The following is a 22,176-nucleotide window of genomic DNA, read 5'->3' as shown; positions in this document are numbered from 1 at the left end:
GTCAGTGCAAAATATTTTAGGTCTGATCACTTAAAAAAAGCTTTGTCAAAGAAAAAAAAAGTAAAAAGATGGGTGAAATGTTAGCTGACATTTCACCTGTCAACTTTATCATTTTAATTACTAAAATAATAACAATCAAGCAAAGAAATAATTTATGATGATAGCTTGCACTGATAACAGCCCTTGTTGTAAAAACCTTTCAGTTTTCAGACCTTTTCAAGTTCAAACACAATGTAGCTTTGAATGGGCATGGAATGACGTGTAATATCAATTGCCAATATTACAATGTTCTTTCATAGACTATCTTGTTTAGCAAATTTTCCAGGACCAGAAACGGGCTAACACGGACCACATGTGAAATCACAAGACCAGAGATTTCAAAATAAAGAAATACACTGCTCTCACATGCTTTAACTGCTCTCTGTCACTCTTTATTACAGCTTCATTTTTTCCTAATACATCTGAGTTTAGTAGAGGCAGGAAATTAAGTCATCCTCCTCTTCAACATGGCATACTTTGACTCAACTTGGCATTTCAGGACTGCACGGGGGTCACGAACATAGGACACAAGTTCTGCACTTGTACTTTTTTTTTTTTTTTCTTACTCCCAGGCAAGCAGAGACAAAATCCAATAAAGTGTAGCATTAGTAAGAACCTTGCCTACTTTACTACAGCTGTCTCCTGGCAGTCATTAGCATGTCAAGTGCTGGGGGCCTTCAAGTTGCTTTATTTTCTAGTGTTTTAACACGAAGTACATGTTACAGCTACATGGACATGTATCTAATCCCCTCCCTTTTCAACCTCCCTCACCCCCTCTCTACCCAATCAATCTGCAGCAAAACCAAAGTTCTTGAATATCTACTTTAGTGGAAGGTTGTTTTCCTCCGACACTGTTTCTGAATCAATTATCAAAATGAAATATTTTTACCTTGTCAAAAAACACTGCATTGTGATTTGATTAGACCATCAATATGAATTCAATGCTTTGAGACACCATATTGACCAGATGATAACGTGATGAACACTGTTGGCCAACAAGAATCGATGAACACATGAATATATCAGTTTCAGGCAGCCTGGGATGAAGCTGCTTGGTCAGAGCATGATGCAATGAAAAGCCAACATGGAATTGTTTCATTCATCATTACAGGTATTGCGATGTTTCATGACCTCTTGGCGACCTTATCTCCTGTAATTAAGACCCAAGCGTTGAAACGACAAACTCAGAATGTGTATCCTGAAGTACAGGATACGATGATGGGCATTAGGTTGAGCACCTGCATCCAAACAAGGGGCCTTCCGTAAGGGTACGCGTTTGTTACCTACTGAGCAGGGCCGGGAGCAACGACGACGACGAGTCACTATTTATCTTGTCTTGGATCACCTGCTTCAACTAACATCTATTATTAATAGATACAGGCAAGCTAGTTTGACAGTATTCGTGATAGAGTTTAATACATCACCAATGGATGTCCTCTGGTAAGAATCACAACTGCATTTACCTGGTTACCTTTAAACAGGAACGTACAGTATGCTCTTGAATAGTACAATTAGTTGTTTTTATTTTCATTATCAATTATCATTGACCCAATAACAACTCATGTACATGTAGCTTTCAGATGTGATTGATATAAGTGTTATTAGTAACCAGTCTGCCAGTGCTGATGAGTAACATGTCATTCACACGTTATCGCCATTTAAGACAAATTGCAACAACTGATCAGTTACATGTTAATAAGATGTTATCACTGCGTACAACGAATGTCACATTTTGCTCTCCTTGCCAACATCATTTTGTCACATAGTGCACTATGCATTGTTAGGCACCACAAACGATTAAAGCTCCGCCCAGTTTAAATCACTAAACGATCATGCCTTCATTCAGACGTTATCACAACTTGTTATCTAAAATACACAAATGGTAACAGATTGCAAATGGCAATCAGTTACCACTGAGAGGTGGAATACAGTGTACAATTCTCGCTACCCCAAATAGCGATTTCGCCGAGATCCGGGAAAAATCCCTGTAACGCGCATTGCATTATGGGATAGCTTTTCGGTATTACAACTTCCTGTTCGGAAGTCCAATGCACTGTTTTGCCATTGAGATCAACAGTGCCGTCATCCACAACACAACGTTGCTTTCGCTCAGAGTTCGTGATCACAACCCTCTCTTTCACGATACAGTTTAACGGCCTTTTCTGCTAAAGTCACTAATTCTGCCCGACGCTTTCCATTGCACGGTATTCCTCTGTCAGTTAAGATTTTTTTAAGTTCCGAAACTGATTTTTTATCCATTTTGTAAACGGAATGAATGCTGCAGTGTATATATTTAGCGTCTAGTCGAATACGATCGTGATGTCAGGCCAGTCGCTAAATGCAAAATTGTAAGATATTCATTTTTTGTTTTATTTTTTATAACCAAATAAAAACATGAATAAAAATTATTTTCACGTGAAATATATATTTTATTTTTATTTATAATTCAAATGGAATCAAAACTGACCAAATTAAACAAAATGTATTAAAATATGTACATATTACGCTGATTGGCATCGATTTCAGCGTGGTGGAAAACTCGTATCGCGAACCTCGCGCGAGTATGCATTACTCTGAACCGGAAGTGGTGATGACGACCCGACGGAGTGAAAATTATCTCGTCTCGCGCATTATGAGATTTTTGTTCCTATTTGGGGTAGCGAGAATTTAAAGGAGAATGAAACCCTTGGAGCAAGTTAGCTTTTGTGAAAGCAGAAAAATCAAAGAATAAGATCAACAAAAGTTTGAGTAAAATAGGACTAGCAATAGAAGAGTTATGAGCATTTGAATGTCGAGATCACTAATGCTATGGAGATCCTCCAATTGGCAATGCGACCAAGATCTATGATGTCACAGATGAACAACTCTCCCCTTTTGGACACTGAAAATATACCCAAAAACATCTCTTTTTGCTCATTCTAATCATATGACAAACGAATCATCAATGATATAGTGTTGTGAAACCTCTGTACTACCCTTTTTACACACGCTAAAATTTCCTTAACCCCGTACTATAGGTGGGGCTAAATTGCTATTTAGCCCCACCTATAGTACGGGGTTAAGCTTAGCCCACTTTCTTTTTACACAGCATTTTTGCAAAGTGGGCTAACCCCACCTTTAGTACGGGATTATTTGGCCCTGCAAAAAAGCAGGGTTATCCCAGCAATTGCGGTGCTAAGAGCGATAGTACGGGGTTTAGATCGCTAGTGTAAAACGAAAGTGGGCTAAGCTTAACCCCGTACTATAGGTGGGGCTAAATGGCAATTTAGCCCCACCTATAGTACGGGGTTAAGGAAATTTTAGCGTGTGTAAAAAGGTATGAGTGAACTACTTGTACTACGAATAATCGACAAAAACCACTACAGGGCTCGATTTTAGCGGGAGCCCGGTGGCAAAAGGCTCCCTAAAACCTCTGCGGGCTCCTTAGAAAGTAATTGAAAAAGCCCGGTGGGCTCCCTAAGATTTTCTAGTACCAGCCACCAAAAAAGCAATTTCTTACCAGCACACTAATCCATGCTTTATAAGTCTAAATTATGTTTTCAAAATCATAAAAAACCTTGAAAATAGCGAAAATAGCGAGTTTCAAATTGCTTAGCTGCGTCTTTTTTTCTGTACCACGTTTTTCCACACACATGGTACCTATGGAAAAAAGAATCGGGCTACACCGGTGCGAGAAACAGTTGCATGTACAGGGGTCCATTATCATTTACGCCGTGTGTAATTTCCAATGCACACATTTCCCTTAGGGATATCACGATTCTGTGTCATGTAGACTTCGGCTCTGCTTGTCAAAAGGGCGCCTATTAACATCCAAAATAACTTACCTCGGTAGTGAATTATTCCTGAAAAATCTTTTGTTTAATTTTTTCAAGGGAGGGGGTAAATATCAGACAGTAAATCATCAAACATGGCAACATCTGATTTTAGGAGGCCGTCGGATTTTACTCACGCACGCACTGACACTTGTGCAAGTCGGAGCTCTCTCTCTCTGCCTGAGCTCTGGGGGACAATTCGGTCAGTAAAGGCCTCAATGATGGTGATTTTCTGTTTCAGATAGAGTTTACATTTCAGGTTTTTTTTTTTAAACTACCAATAAAGTTGGATGGTTTCTTCATTGTGATATATATTTAAGTTATTGATGAATACTTTTTCACCGAATTTAGACTCCCCCATAGAAAAATGCAATTTTCGTGGAGATCTGCGTTTTCAAAGAACTGCAGGAAAAGTTAGGGTACATGCATGTACATGTAACATGTGCCTACATGTGACATACTTAGCCTGTGTGGTTTTTGTACTGATATAAACACAATATTTGGAGTAGAAATTAGATGATGAATTAATTTTTTTAACATATACATGTATATCCAAGTCCACCGCACAGTCACACCCACACAAACACACACCAACCCACATCCATGATTCAGCATGAAAAAAAAATCAATTTTGTTTATGTATTTAATTTATTTCCTTTTTTTTTTTTTTTTTTTTTTTTTTGAGGGGGGGGGGGGGCATTAAAAATGAAAAAAAAAGTCATTGACTTATGTGTTTGTGACCGGTGTCTAAGTGTGTTGGGGTGTCAAAATCTGATTTACCCTGAATAAATACAACTGGTGCTGGTGATTATTAAACAAAAAACGTATCGTGATGGTGTGCTTTAATATTTTAATAGGTAATGACCAGTATTATGCAAAAAAAAGGGATAAACTTGGGCTCCTTAAAACCCATGCGGGCTCCCTAAAAAAGTGCTTGAGGAGCCCGGCTGGCTCCCTAAGAAAAAAGTAAAGGTCAGGCCCTGCACTAGTCCGGGGTTAGCGAGTTTCGTGTCTGAAAAGCAAGCATTCCTTATCCGGGGTTAGCAATAACAATTTGGCATGTGTGAAAAGGGAAAAAAATAGTACGGGGTTAAGGATAGTACGGGGTTAGCGATAGTCCGGGGCTAAGAAAATCCTGTGTAAAAAGGGTATACTTGTCCTCTCATAAAGAGAACACCTCACCTTGTGATAGACTCTATAAAAGTGAGAATATAAGTGAAATAAGTACTAAAGTAATGAGGGAGTTGTACGTGTGTGACATCACAGATCTTGGTCGCATTGCCAATGGAGCATCTACATGGCATTAGTGATCTCGACATTCAAATGCTCATAACTTTCTTATTATTCATTCAATCTTCCTCAAACTTTCAACAATATGTTTCTTTGAATTTTCTCTTTGATATGGATTCAGCTGGTTTCAAGGGTTTCATTCTCCTTTAAAGAGAAATGCCAGTAGTTGCAGTAAACACTGATTTCATGAGAAAGTCTGTAAAACCAGGCTTAATTGTCAGTATATCATCTCGGATCTAGATCTGGTACAGTTACATAAACTGAACCTTGTGAAATCTTGAAATCTACGCTGAAAAATGTTCACACTGAAGATCGCAAACACAGATAGGCACACATGGGACAGTGTATTATTATTGCTGGAAAATAAAGACCCGACGGAAGTGACCGAATCCGCGCTTATTTTGCTATTTCTCAGCAATTACACAATTTCTTCCAGAATCCTTTGGCACATATTTTTTATTCATACAAACAGACACTTGGGTGGTCATTATATTAGATTCTGTAAAAAGTCATTTTGAGATCCTTACCAGAACTGGAATTTACCTTTAAAGTTTAACTACATGTAAATGAAATGGATAGGCAGTATAGAATGTGTGTATGTGGGATTGAATTAATATAAACAATATCCGTTATCACACCTGTAATAAATCTCATTAATCATTTCATCTGACATCAACTGCTTGAGTAAATAAAAGCAATAGTTGTTTTTTTCGCTCTTAGTTTTTCTTTTTCCTCAGGTAATCAGGAAACAAATGGGAGTAAATTAATAACTCTGAGACACACTGGTAATCTGATAATAGGTTAAATTTTCCTGGTACTACTATCTAATTTCCCATGTTTTGCTTTCAGACAGTATCCTTTCACTGATCAGCCATATTTACTTCCTGTGTGAATTAGCACTAATAATTGAATCAGGTTGCCCAACTGTCATTCATTTATTACATGTACTTTTGCATGGTATGAAAATAGTAACAATGCCTGAATAACACCCAGTCTGTTTCAAACTAATCCCTCTCACTATTAGTATGCAAGGTATGCAAATCCAATCAGCATAAATCAATACATTTCTACATCTACTGTCATTCAACTCAACACAAGAATGATTTATTTGTACAAACATACTGCCTAGGGCTTGTATGTGTATGGTCTACTTTTAATACTTTTACCTTGATTTTAACCTCCCCCCATATGTTCAACTGAGGGAAAATCAATTTTCTGTGTAGCTCACTGAAGAACCACATATTTACTCTTTATTATTTTCAATAATCAATCCTATTTGTAATAACTAATTATTTTTCTGGGGGGGGGGGGGGTATGATAACTTTAATAACAGTTCTATATCTACCCGAGTTCCCTCAATTTGCCATTCTATTATCTTTAGCCCAATTAACCTTCTTTGAGATCATTCCATAGATTCATGAGTCCTAAACTCTATCAGCCCAATCAGATATTCTCATTGGAATAAGGAATGATATTCTCAACGGTATGTGACCTTAGGCAAAGCATGTGAATTTCGAGCTGAACATTTGAATAGCGATTGTTGGTGAGATATCATAAATAAATCATCTAGAGCAAAAACCAGAGCGCATCTTCACTTTTCACATAAAGCTGAATAATTCACCGAAATATTCACTATTTTGAAGAAGAGACACCCAAGGTGTTCAAGATTGTATGAAACCTGCAAATAGCATGATACTCTTGGGATTATTCTGAAAAAGATTATTTGAAAATCTAAAACTCAGGATAATTGAAAATGAGGACTTCCAGGCAATCCTATTTATCCACTCATCACAAAGCTCTACAATATTCTGATGATTCTCTCTAATACAAGTCTGCCCATTAAAAGGTCAGTTCACATTGACATTTGTAGTTGTAAATCACCTCTGAATGCCACCCTGATACGTTTGATCATTGGGCCATTTTTTACAATTGCTTGCATTGACCAAAATGTGCAATCAAATATATAAATCAACTTGCACACGAACTACATGTAGAGAAGCTCTGGTGTTTTACTTTTTTAAATAAAATGATTCTGTGTGAACATGACTGAACATTGAGTTATCTGGGTCATGAGAGTAATGGCTGTTTGTCTCATTCACACACAATAACAAAAACAAAATGGTGAACAACCCCTCTCTCTTATTTCACCCTGACCTTATCCTACCTATCCATCGGCTTTTCCCCTCACTAATGCAATAAAACCTTAGCCAATTCAATGGAAACAACACTCACATTAATCTCTCAAATTTGGCACTCAAACATCTAGGCCTAATATATCATGACATCATTACTTTCTTTTCAGTCACATGACATAATAGACAAAAATATAACAGTGTCATCCGTCACGGTCATCATAAATATTGTGTTTTCATTTTCATTTTCACTTCAGAATATTAAAAGTATGTTGTACCTTAAAACCCATCAAAATCAATCTTATTCGATCAAAGTATTATTTTGTTTACAGTGAGACAGTATTCATCTTGCATAATTTACACTAACTTTATGTTACAAATACAATCAATGTATGCCTAAATTGTGTAATAATGTATAATTAAAAAAAACATGATTCAGTCACAATTCAACTTCAAGCGTAAATAATATATTATAAGAATAAACAGGTAGTTGATTCCTTTAACAAATATCAAACTGAATGCCCTCATATCCTAATCCCAAACATCTATTTAATTCCTTTGGATTTGACCTTCAATATCTTGAACCTGACTGCGACTCTGACTTTGAAAGAAATATACTTTCTTCATTTCCTTTTTCAAAATGAGTCATTTGAAACTGCACATAGAAACAACCATAGGGGTGAAACTGAATACTTCCCACTGTATGTGCACCCGGTTTTAAGATATTAAGAGGTTTATAAACAACACGTGTCAACATGGTTAATACACTTGACGTCTGTCTTTATTCTCTTGATAACTTGACCTAGATGTCCCAGATAGATACCAGTCTAAACATCTCCTTCTCATTACCTTGGTGAGTGAGAGTCAGGTTTTATAGTTGCTACTCCGTTCACATATGTCCCAATGCCCAATGTATCACATTCATTGGCCATAACATTTTTAAATATTTTGCTAGCTGTTATCTATTCATAATAATCAATATTTAGCTCCTGATAATTTACACCTTTTTTAATTACAAAGTGCCATTATCAACTTAGACCATATTTCTGCACGAATAAAACAATATCCGGTCAGGACCCATTGTCCATAGCCATGCATGTAAAGCCCCCATCACACTTATTCCGAATCAAGCAGAATTGGCCTGAATGAAAGGACTATTGTTTGACCACCAGTTGGTCATTTAAATCTACTTCGAACACCGTTCGAAAATATCCCTCGAATGTTTTGAACATGACCAAAACCTTCGGGACGGCCAAAAGAAATGACAAAAATATTTCGAATGCACTCAGAATGCAGTCAGGATATTTAGAATGCCCCTAGAATGTCCAAGAACGTAGCACGAATTATCAATCTGACTCCATTGTGGTTCATTTTGACTAGTGTATGATGATACACCTGGTCAATTTACTGAATTTCAACTCCAGTTTGGTGAATTCCTAAGTTCCTCCCAAAAACTTCTAGATTTTTTGAATATTTTTTTCTTTCCAGCTTCTGCTTGATTCCTGCTGATTTCGAATAAGTGTGATGGGGGCTTAACAGTCAATATCTTGCCATCAATAACAATCTTCCACACGTATGTGAACCTAACTTACCAGAGCAGGCCAGCGTACTGTGTTTGGTTTGGTACCATATGGGTCTACTCTCTCACCCCAGACCAGACTCTTTTCAACCAGGAATGCTTGATGGGATGGGTCCTGGACCTTCAACCATTCACGCTTCTCCCAATTTAGACTGTCCACTTCCACATAAACCTGAATAAGAAGTAAATAGAAAGGGGAAACGGTAAATTCAAGATGCAAAGAACACTATAAAACTTATCAATATATTGAAATAAAATTAATACCTCATGAGAAATATTTAAGAGAATCAGTAAAGGGAAAATTTAACAATAAAGTTAAAATGCACTCCAGAAACGTCTATAGGGACTATATCAAGTTGATAAATTCACTTGTTGGTTGTCACAGATTACATCATAATAATGATAATTACATTGATTTCTGTGAAAAACTGACATAAAAACATATCCTTAGTTGGCCTATCCCTTTAACCCCAAACCTGAGGCAAATCTAAAAGATCATTCCGCAAGGGACTGAGTCATGTCCTACAAACATGGCTAAAAGGATTCTGTGAACCCTAATAATATGTCCTACCTTGATAGAGGGCAAAAACTATTCATTCTGAGAGTGTAAGAGAATATAAGTTACACATTATAAGTATCAGTCCCTCTTTTTTCTGATATGTCTCATACCTTGAATTACTGACATGATTAATTTATACATACCCAAAGGAGATAATTACTGTGGTTGAAAACCCCACCCTTTTCCTCCTTTCAACATTCATTATACAGTACTTGGGCTCTAATAGTGTTCCAAAGAACATCCATCTGAGCTACATACTTTACAATTAGATTAAGCCAATTGTAAAGGATTTTGTTATTTTGAAGAAAAAATGCAGTAACATGGTTCCTAAACAAGTCCTGTTTGATTTTGAAAGAAATGACTCATGGACCTGTTTGCATTTCCATGGCACTTCTTCCTTGAATGGTTGCGTGGTTTCCTTTTGTTGTAGAACCATACCGAACGCACCTTTCCCAAACCAAATCTCACAGCTCACCATATTACTCTTTCTCAAACTTCTTCAAACAATCATACTGAGAAATGTTTGCCAATACAACAAAGGAGAGACAGACAGAAGATAACCAGCGTTCCTTTCCAATACAAAGGCGACTGCCTTCCAATTCAGCAATGCACACAAAAGCCATACACTCACACAATCATTTTTACAATACCTCATCAATAACCTTGCTTCTCTGTCAATATGTAATAACCACATGTTAAATTGAGATTCTTTGGTGGGGCATTGCAGCTACTCCCCTGCCTACCTGAGCACATTTCTCAAGCTTCTACTACCAGCAGTGAGGTGATGAGTAAATACCATGCAACCAGACGAGACGCCCAGAAAACCTTTCTTCACAATGAAGACGGGAACTGATCCCCATCTATCACGGTATTTAGAACGCTGCCACAAACCAAAGAGGGGAGAAGCAGGGAGAGAAAACTTTGCCAAGATGGCGGTGATATTCTGGGAAGTCTGCACAAGCTCAATCGCCTTCTCTTTAGCTAATGGGAAGTCGACCCTGCTTTTGCGCTTGCTGTTGCAGTAAGAAACCAAGTTGAATGCCCTAGGGGCATCAGTCGGAATAGCTGAAGAACAGAGAGGGAAGGTATGTGTGTGTGTGTGTAGAGTGGGAAACTGATCACACACAGATATTTCTTGGACACAACAAACCCATTAGCTACAACCTCTCCTGATGGTAATTGAGATATTAATGGATTTCTTGATGGGAGAACGGAGTTAATGCCATAATGGAATTTGAAGATTTTGTGAACACAATGTACATGTAGGCCTATCCAATTAATTGTACAATGCCTTCAACACACAAACACACGCACATGAATTTCACATTTTCACGTTTCATCTGGGCCCATATAGCGAATCATATTTGAACTGTATTTCCTTCGATTCCTTGTTGACCTACATGTAAATAAATAATTTCCAGGGGAGAGGGTATTCAAATCATTCTTTAACTGCTTTTTCCCCAAACATATAAAATACAACAAGGGTCTGGCTCTTAAAAGACAGTCCATTTAAACATTTCACTCATCAAAATTGGCACTTTACAATGTTTTACGTAGGCCTACTTTGGCAGTCCTTAATCACTTCATCCTTTTAGGGCCGTCTGCACCATCCCAAGTTTTCAAATTAGCGCGCTATTTCTGATCCGGCAAATTATCCCGATCTGAAAAATCTCGAGATAGTTGGCGGTGCAGACGCAATTATCGCGCTAGTTCGTAGGATTAATCTCGAGATTGCAATCCCAAGTCAACTCGGGTTTATTTGCAAAATAGCGCGCTATTTTACGAATTATCCCGCTAATTCGTCGGTGCAGACGCACTCGAGATTGGACTCGGGGTAATTTATTCATGACGTCAGTCCATAATGCAATTCGCATTCCACTTCCGCCTTGGTCAAAACATAAACACGTGCGGAAGTCAACTTTATACACGCGAATAGCGTTCATAAGCAACGATGGTGTCCCACCATACCAGTGAATGGATTTTGGGAGAGACCAGACCGAAGGGGGAGGCGCTCATCGACGATGGTCATATTCAATAACAACACTGACAGCAGTGTTGTCTTATTCCTTCGCAAAATGTAAGCAAATAGCATTTCTTTCCTCCTTCTCTCCCCCTCTCTCTCTCTGTCGTTGCCTCCTACTCCGCCATCATATTTCACGAAGAATACATCACTTCTTCACTCGCTGAGCTGAGAGGAATGTTGCATAACACCGGTTGAATTCGGCGAAAGTGCTAGTGAAAGGAGTACATTGCTTGCGATCTCGGGAAGTTATTCAAAAGCGCGGGCCGTTGAAACTCCAAGATCCGAAAGTGCGCATGCTCGAAATATCGGGCTTGTTGCCTCGCTCGAGCAGGAATCGCTCTTCGTGGGATGGTGCAGACGGGGTTTCTTGAATCTCGAGATTAATCGCGAAGAGGGCTGATCGGGCTAAAATCTCGAGATTGAGCAAACTCGGGATGGTGCAGCACCGCCTTTTTACATGTACTTCTTTATCAGACAAGACCCAATTCTATCACATTTTATAAATGCATCAGGAAGATGAAAGTTAAAAAAATATAGAGGGCAGAGAGTGAGTGGGAGAGAAAGAGGGCAAGAAACCTTCCGCAGTTCCGGGGGGGGGGGGGGCATTGTAGCAAACAACATAGTAATCGATTGTGCAATTGATTTGTATGATTGACTGCAGATAACGATTAATGAAATTGATTATAAAATCAGCCCTATGACCAATCTCTGGATTTTGTGTTGTGTGCCCCGATATGCATAAATGCAAGCAGAGCTGAACAATGGCAGCCATAGATGGCTTTTCAAAAAAGGCTATAGATGTCCTTCAATTATCTCTGCGTGAATTAATCCATTAGCGGAGTGAAAGTGATAGAATGCAAGCATGCTCTAATTAGTCACCATCCCCATGCGCCTTCATTGCTGTATGGCCTTGAATCTTGTCAGAGTGCATGCTATTATTACACGCCATTGATTGGAACATCAGAGCAAGGCCAATTCGAGTTCCACAATTGACCGACTGCTTTCTCCTCAGCATTAGATAATCTTTCTTTAATAGCCATGAATAATTTTTCTCTTCAGCAGCAAAATGCTGAAAGATATCAGAAATATTTCTGAAAATAAGCCTAAAATTATTTTGCCCTGATATAGTTTCTCTTTTTGTCAAGAAAAATGTGTCATGAAACACAGATTGGTTTGGGATGTGCTTGTTTACAATATAAATATTTTGTCACTCCTTGCTTCAACATACTTTCAATGTACGTGTACACCTGCATGGTTCAATTTGAAAAAAAAATTCTTTTAATTTATGCTAACATTTTGCAACAATTTTTCAAATTCATTTTTCAATCCTCCCATCATTAAAGTTGTTGCAAATTACAATTTCCATCCAATCAAAAGTACGAAACAGTGTGCAGTCTATAGTTTTATGAAATAATATAGACTGTGATTGGTAATGAATTCATATGGGGGAGGTGCTCTCTCTATTTCTCTATTCATGGAATGTATACGGTAATTTAATTACAGGCAAAGCTGTATCCTTCATCACATAAAAGATTAACTCAGTGATCTACAAAATACCAATCAGATGTGCAGGTAATATCAATTTCATAGATGCATATAATACTTTCACTGGGATTATAGTTCCGTACTATCTTTATAGGCCTATGTATGTACATGTGTATGCCCAATAGGAAAATTCAGAAACATGTGACAGATAGCAAGAGGTCAACACAATTTCTGAAGGCATGACCTTGAATGCACAAATTCGATCTCAAATGGCAGTTGAAAAATAAGTCAAGAGAGTTATTACCCCTTTAGGAAAAATAAAGTATGCTTTTTAATTACACCTACTACAAGGAAATGCTCTAACTATAAATACTAAAGAATTTTGAAAAATAACTACTTTCTGTTCTATATGAAAGGCCATGTACCTCCTCGAATCCAAATCTGGTCAGTCTATTAAAAAACTTTTCATCTTCAAGAAGCTTAATAACCTTATTTTTAAAAAGAACTGAATATTACTTAGGACATAAATCATCAAAGTAAACAAAAAATGATAATACATGTAAATATTTTTTTTACATACAGTGTATGTTGGAAATTGGTTGCAAAGAATGACATATTCTTTTTAAAAAGACTGCCATCTGATAACAATTTGTCTGGATACTTTCAAAAGGTAATATTAACTGTCTGCAAAATGATTTCAATTTGACTCTTCGGACCCTAACTATCTAACAGGAATAGCCTGCATCGAGACTCCTGTATACACTGAATATAAACTGCGATCTGTTTTATCAACATTAATTCCATTAGAATAATTCCTAGAAAATGAAAATCTATTTCCACCACAAATACCATCACAGATACAAAAGCCAGAGACCACTAGAAGTGTGAATTAAAATTAATTTCTATTGAGGGTGCTTCAGTTGAAATGAACGACCTTGATAAGTCTAGCTTGAATGAGAAACTGAACAAATTTGAGGCAGCATCCACTTATTGGAAAATCAATAAAAGAAACCACACTCCAGCCATCACAAAAGGGTCATGCTCAGCATGAAAAAAAAGTGTGAATAACCCCGATCGATATCATTCTGCTGGTTAAAACTCAATTCATTGTTCACCTATTGCTTCTAGTAATAACAGAACAAGGTACATGGAGTTGGATGAAAAACAAAAGAGAGCAACAAAATATCGCCTGACCTTACCTATAGCATGGCACACTGTATGCTTCATCAATCAAACTCCCGACTGCTATATTAGTTGCATGCCAGCTCTAATTCTTATCATGGAACCATGTATCGTGATAGTAACTCCGATAGAATCTCTCAACCCCACCAGCCTACCAGTCTAGAAAGACGACCAAGCATGCAGGAGACTTCACAAGCAAAGACTATGTATAGGGCTCCCTCGCTTGTTGATTGACCTTTGATATGGAATGGAGACATATCATGCAGGGGAGAGACAGAGGGAAGAGAGAAATTTGCCGGAACTACTTTCTTGCTTGTCTGACCCTCGTTGGCGGCGTACATGTGTTGATTTGTGTGTGCATGCCAGTCACTGACCCCTCAGAGCTTGTCATGTCATTTTCTGGTGGTTTTGTGCATTGGTATGGTGTTGGATTTTGTGGTGGAGTCATGAATAATATTATTGATGACTTATTATCAAAATGCAGGTGTGTGTTTGGGGAACATATCTAAAATAAATAAAAAAATCACCCACTGAACAGGATAATAATAAATAAAATGGACCACAAAGAAATGAAAATGGTGTTATCAATTATCATGCCTTATAACATTTTTTTTTACTTCAAAGTAAATGCAATCCTCATCTAACAGATGATTTAAATCACATGACATCAATAAAAGATATCATATACAAACTATTTCAAATCATAATTCTTATATTCTTTCTATGTATATTTTATATACAACCTTCCTAAAATTTCAAGTTCTTATCCTCTTCAAAACATATAAATTTTGATACATGAAGCCCAGGGTGTCAGTAAATCTGCATGTAGCTGGTAGACTTTCTTTTTAGAATGACTTGTACATGTGTAGTAGAAACTAGCCCCTTTCTTTGTGCTTTTTATACAGTAATTTTGTCTCAAACTCTACTTGTTGATTAAATTTCAAGTTTAAATCTTGGGTACATGTATGTGCCCATCCTGATTTGCTTTTATCTGTTCAAACAGTTTGAATGATAACAAGATTATCCACATCAGAATGTTTGTTCAAACCACAATGTGTCTTCCACTGTGCATGGGGGGGGGGGGGGTTCAACCACATAAATTGTCATGAACATGTACAAGAAACTTGCTTAGCATTGAAAAATGTTGCCATGTGTATACAGCAATATATTCAAGTCAGTGCAAGGCTTTATCGCCAATCACTTGAAGTTCATTGGAAAGAGCATGCCATTTTTATTCAAGAGGCAAAGATTGGCTTTGACCTTTTCAGTCTATAATGTGATATTGAAATCTGCCAGATAGCAGAGACCCACATGCTCCTAAAGTTCATGGGAATGTGAGTTATATAGGCGAATAAAATCAACAGATATCTCAACGATTACAATAGTGAGCAAAATTGCAAATAAGTAAGATGAAACTGGTAAATGTTGCTGATACTGTGAATTCGCGTTGAAGTTCGTACAGGAAAACCAAACATTGTTTGCTGGGAAAGGGGTCAGATAGCGTAAAAGAAAACAGCACAAAATGGAAAACTAGTAAACTTATTTTTCAGATTTTCTTTTAATAATTGATATAAAAAGCATTTCGGGCAAATGCTTACTACATGCAGGGTGGTAATTCAATACTCTGAGCACTGGTTCATTGATTTGAAAACACCAGGAGCCACATTGAAAATGAGTGAGGCAAATTCATCTATTAAGATAATACATTATTTAAAAAATCCCAATTGCTGTGGTAAATAGTCGATTCGATTGGTTGTAAAATAAGCATGGACGAATATAAATTCTTGATTTAACAACAGGCATATTCATACCCATCGAATCAGAGAATACCAGGTGTTGACACCTTCAATTTCCTTGTTTACTATAAGATCGAACCTAAACCTGTCATTATACCAGCTGTACAATATCATATGCACAATATTTATTTCATAAGAAAATTATAACTAATTTGAAGTTTATAAATACCTGTACATCGATCCAGCATTATTTTTAAAAAATGTACTTACTGTACATGTATGCAATATTTCTTTGACAAAGGAAAAAAAACAAAGGTCATCTTTATACATGCATGTGATATGTTAATCCCCACTACTAATCAACCCTGTCTGATCTCTCATTAGGCGGTGCTGCACCAGCCCGAGTTTGCTCAATCTCGAGATTTTAGCACTATTGGCCCTCTTCGCGATTAATCTCGAGATTCAAGAAACCCCGTCTCCACCATCGCATAAAAAGCGATTCCTGCTCGAGCGAGGCATCGATGCATTATGGTCTAACGCCATGTATAATCCTGAGTGCGTCTGCACCTGCAAAGAGGGAAAATGTGTAAAATAGCGCGCTATTTTGCAAATAATCCTAAGTTGACTTGGGATTGCAGTCTTTAAGATTAAGATAACTGTGTCTCCATTTCAAATAATCTCGAGATTTTCAGATCAGGATAATTTGCTGGATCAGAAATAGCGGGCTAATTTGAAAACTAGGGCTGGTGCAGACGGCCCTTGTGTGTGTGTTATCATGGACCTATTACGGTCCATGGTGTTATCAAAGGCTTAACTGGAGAATTGTGGTCAGAGTAACCACAAATGACATCACACTAGGGCCGTCTGCACCATCCCGAAGTTTCAAATTAGCGCGCTATTTCTGATCCGGCAAATTATCCCGATCTGAAAAATCTCGAGATAGTTGGCGGTGCAGACGCAATTATCGCGCTAGTTCGTAGGATTAATCTCGAGATTGCAATCCCAAGTCAACTCGGGTTTATTTGCAAAATAGCGCGCTATTTTACGAATTATCCCGCTAATTCGTCGGTGCAGACGCACTCGAGATTGGACTCGGGGTAATTTATTCATGACGTCAGTCCATAATGCAATTCGCGTTCCACTTCCGCCTTGGTCAAAACATAAACACGTGCGAAAGTCAACTTTATACATGCGAATAGCGTTCATAAGCAACGATGGTGTCCCCACCAGTGAATGGATTTTGGGAGAGACCCCGGGAGAGACCAGACCGAAGGGGGAGGCGCTCATCGCATCGACGATGGTCATATTCAATAACAACACTGACAGCAGTGTTGTCTTATTCCTTCGCAAAATGTGAGCAAATAGCATTTCTTTCCTCCTTCTCCCTCTCTCTCTCTCTCTCTGTCGTTGCCTCCTACTCCGCCATCATATTTCACGAAGAATACATCACTTCTTCACTCGCTGAGCTGAAAGGATTGTTGCATAACACCGGTTGAATTCGGCGAAAGTACTAGTGAAAGGAGTTCATTGCTTGCATATCGCGGGAAGTTATTCAAAAGCGCGGGCCGTTGAAACTCCAAGATCCGAAAGTGCGCATGCCCGGAATATCGGGCTTGTTGCCTCGCTCGAGCAGATATAGCTCCTCGTGGGATGGTGCAGACGGGGTTTCTTGAATCTCGAGATTAATCGCGAAGAGGGCTGATCGGGCTAAAATCTCGAGATTGAGCAAACTCGGGATGGTGCAGCACCGCCTACTGGGAACTAAAGCAAGAAAACAAACCAAGCAAAGAAACAAAGGAGTTAGGTTGAGGAATGTACTAATATGCCTCACAATACACTGGAATATGAAGCCAGAAAGGAGAAATACACGTGGTCGAAAGAAAAACTACCTGTGGCATAGGCCTATTACATGTAAGCAATGCAAAAGTTACCTAATGGTCAGAATATGATTAAATCTGAGCTTGTACATGTAAGGATAAAACTGCAATTTGTACTAATGCATAGTCATTACAAATTATGAAACTGAAACAAATGGTAGCTATAAACTTGATAAATCTTTCAAGACAAATTTGTTTTTAATTCTATGTTATCGGCAGGCATGCAATGCCCAATGTTTTGTGGTGAACATGAAATTGATTAACTTTCTATACCCACGCATACAGTGTCGTTATCATTATTGAAATCGGCTTAATGTGCCTCACATGTAAATGTATCTCGTTAGATACATGTATGGGATGTGTTATGGATGTCTGCATTAATCCATCATGCAACATTCATATTCAACATTCAACCCCCATATCATCTTGAGTCTGTCAGTTTGAATGTAACTTTCACAATTTGAACTGACAACCTATTGTTCATCACAATTGTCTTCTGTTCACATCTCAAAAGGGCATGCATCTCAGTCTGTGATTAATAATCAATGTTCTTCCTCAGCACATTCCCTCCCTCCCCCCCCCCCCCCACCGTCTTCTCTCAACATGTTGCAAACATCCACATTCCAGGGATGTAAATTCCCCCACTTTCCATAATGAAATCAACTAATGGAATGAATCTGGAGGGGGAAGTGCTTTCCTTGGTATCAGCTGCGCCTAGCAGTCACCATCCGACGAGCCTTCACTCATTGCGAAGGGCGCTATGGCAGGAATGCTATCCGCCTGGAATCAACACAGGCAAGAATATTAGGCAAGCCGGGGATAGAAAGAAGGATGAACTTTCATGAAGGGAGAGCTCGGCGCTGAAACCCTATCTGGAATGAGTCAGTGGGATGCCAGAAGCAACGCTCTCCTTCTCTCGCTCTACTCCACTACCGACAACCACCACCACCGAAAAACAGCGCAAATAGTGAGCAAAACAGGATAGAAAGGGAAGGGAAAAAAGGCTCTAAACCTAAGTAACCCTTCATCATATGAAAATACCCAGGGGAAATTACTTTATGAATCATAGCAGACCTGCTGGGGCAGACTTTTAAACAGGAGAGTGAATTGGCTGGAAGGATAATAGGTTAAACCAACTACTATCACCATGGCTCACTATGAATGAATAAATTAGGGTGCGTTTATCCGCCACTTTTTCACCCTAGAATCATGATCTGAATCATGATTCAAATCATGATTCTGCAGAATCACGATTGCGTTTAGTCGAAATTGAATATAATCATGATTAGAATCACAAACATGAAACACGAAAAAAGGGGCGTTTGGAAAGACGTTTCTGCAGAATCACGTACGAAAATGTTCGAATAAACGATATCGTGATTTGAATCATGATTACATGACCTCACTGTGTCGGGCTACTTTCGGTTTGACTCTTGCCAAGCTCAAGGCTCTCTATATGCTCATTGTATGTACATGATTACTCTGCATGCATTTCTTGTCATGTTCAAGTTCTGTGTTGGTCATCGCATCGTCCACTACTTTTCATTTTTTGGTCATGTCTTCATGTCATGTCTTCAACTTCAAGTTCTAGTAAATGAATGAACAGGACAGACAATGATCCCCAATGATCTCAGTTGTTGTTGAGTATAGAGTGTCAATATTAAGTTAGTCAATATTAAATTGGATCTACGCTGAAATTCACTTCCGAACACCATTTTGGATAAACTAACAAGATGAATAGAAGCATATGGACCCTATATGATAGAAGTAAACAAAATTAGGTATAGACTGAATTCTGGAAGCAAAAGATTTTTCGAGAGCCGAAACACGTGCGAAAAACTTCCTCTGTCAAACTGCGCACTAGTGATGCGCACTGGATTGGCCCGAATCTGAGGAGAAACAACATTGGAATGAAGGTCGTCTAAACGCTGATTCTGTGATATCGTGATTCATGTTTGTGTTTTGAATCATGATTCAAATCATGATTCAAATCATGATTCTGGATTGAGGTCGCATAAACGCAGCCTTAGTCTCATGATGATAAGGATTAAGAACCACCAAACAATATTCATTAAGTGATATGGTGCTCTACATGTAACTGATAGAGCTTAAGAAAATGTAAAGTTATGCTATCATGCAAATTAAAAGTTAACTCTAGGAATAATTATTATGGGTGTAGTAAAATAAAATATGCATACCGTACTTGTAATAAATCAATATAGGATGCAAAAAAATGTTACAGCATTTTTAAATTTTCCATGATTTTGGTTCAAAACAGTTCTATGCATATCATCATACTTGTAAATAGTAAAGAGTGCTTGTAATCTCTTTTTTTCTTCAGTATTACCATTTTCTGCTCCGCTCCAAGGGTGTTTAAAAATTAGGATTGACTACCAATAATGTGTTAGATCATAATTGATGTCATTTATTTTGCAACAATACTATGCTACTTTTTTTAAAATGACAATAGGATTTCAATCCCAAAAATATTTGGTTTATATGTTTACAGTAGTTAACAATTGATACAAAAAACATTTTCACTGTGGTCTTATTTTAGCATGTCTCCGCCAAAATTTCAACTTCTTTAAAAATGGTAATTGCTGCAGATTATAATAAAATACAGATCCTTCTGCAAGTATGAAAGATAAAAACATAATATAGAAAATTCAAGTCAAAAACAAATCTGCTCAAACTCAACCTGAAAGTGGGGCAAAGTTGACAAACGCTCCGTCAGCCCAGAAGGTACTGGAAATACAGTTACACATGGGGTGTAGAGTGATGCGAAAAGGCAGAAAGACAATGATATAATACAGCTGTCCACATAAACAGGAGGTTCCCCCATAGACTAAGCACATCACTGACACAGTGTTTACTGATGACCTGAATTCCATTGCATGATTTATGATTAGTTTGCTTTATATCCCAGTCTTCCAATGCCTGGATGGGTGGTAAATACATGACCAAGTACTGTTATGACAGCAAATTGTGTAATTTGATGGGTGACTGTAATCCACTTCTGGGGACAAGTGGAAACATTTAGTGGTCTAAATATGTAATTGTAAATATAACGCACAAGTAACATTCTGTACATGTAGGCCTACATGTATACAAATGCATACAATATAGGCCAATATTCTCATACATGTACATGTATGAACTGAGTGACACGTAGGCTTTACATTATGTCCATATTGCAAAATAGAAAATTAATGTTATTCTTCCCACCCCCCCCCCCCCCCTGAAAAAATGGTCTGAGATGTAGAAATAATCCCAATTCAACAGGTCCAGTATACAAGAAACTATAGGCTAGCAAAATTAGGACAAACATACACTGTTGTTGCAAGATGAAGAGAATACATAAATCCCATAAATAGCCTGAATACATGTGTTTACAGATTATTGGCGCACACACCCCTTTGATGCACACCACTCAACTCAACATAATTTGCATTGGACTAGAGGGCTTGTTCAAACACAGCGTTAGGTCAATAACTCAGCGCAGTGGAAATAACAAGGCAATGGACTTGGTTCCACACTACCAACTCACCCATGAAATGAAGGTACCCACAAACACTCATCTACAGTGTACATACATCGAACCACTATAGCACCCTACAAATATACTGCGTGTCAAACGTAGATAATTTAAGCTGTAAAAAAATAATTTCATACTACAGCTACATACGGTGTAGGCCTATGCATATTTTTAGGCTGATATTGATGACTGATAGCATTACTTTCTGGGCTAAATTTCACAACCTACTGCCCAAACCTGCCCAAAACTTCAGATAAGCTCAATGCATTGAAAAGGGATTTTCAGCTGATCTTATTTCAATTTTCCAGGGCTCTTTTGAGCGATTTGGGAGTGAAATCACCCCAAGCCCCACTGACGTAATTTTTATCCAGCTAATATTACCCGCATTATGTTTAAATCTTACTTGGTTCATATTTATTTTCCATTGTGCTTTCTGTTTGTATGTACATGTACACAAAATACATTTATAATTTTTTTTTTGTATTGGTGTGGAAATGAATTTTATTTGTAATAGTAGATCAACATCTCTTTTCAATATTCTTGGGGAATTTCACAAATAAGAGAGGCTTTCATGTACATGTCTGCAGTGTTTTTTGCAAATATTATTTAAAAATACATTTAGGTATATGTACGGTCAAATCCATACGAAACATAAATAGATTTCAATTGTAGCATATCAAGGAAAAAGTATACCGGGTACTGAATGAATGAATCTATTATACACGTCTAACCAGCCTACTTGAAATCATAACTCCAGAAACAAAATCAAAGAAGGAAAACTATAAAATAGCTGCCAATTATCATGAATTTCAATTTCAAGTTTGAAGTGAATGGAATAGAAGGAAGAAATTAATCAGTTGTGGTTTTGAGACCACTTAACCACATGAAACTAATCAAACCATGCACATATTCATTCTCTCTTTGGCA

Source organism: Lytechinus pictus, chromosome 12 (genome assembly GCF_037042905.1).
Source record: "Lytechinus pictus isolate F3 Inbred chromosome 12, Lp3.0, whole genome shotgun sequence".
In the NCBI taxonomy this organism is placed as follows: Eukaryota; Metazoa; Echinodermata; class Echinoidea; order Temnopleuroida; family Toxopneustidae; genus Lytechinus; species Lytechinus pictus.
Note: the sequence above shows the minus strand (reverse complement) of the source record.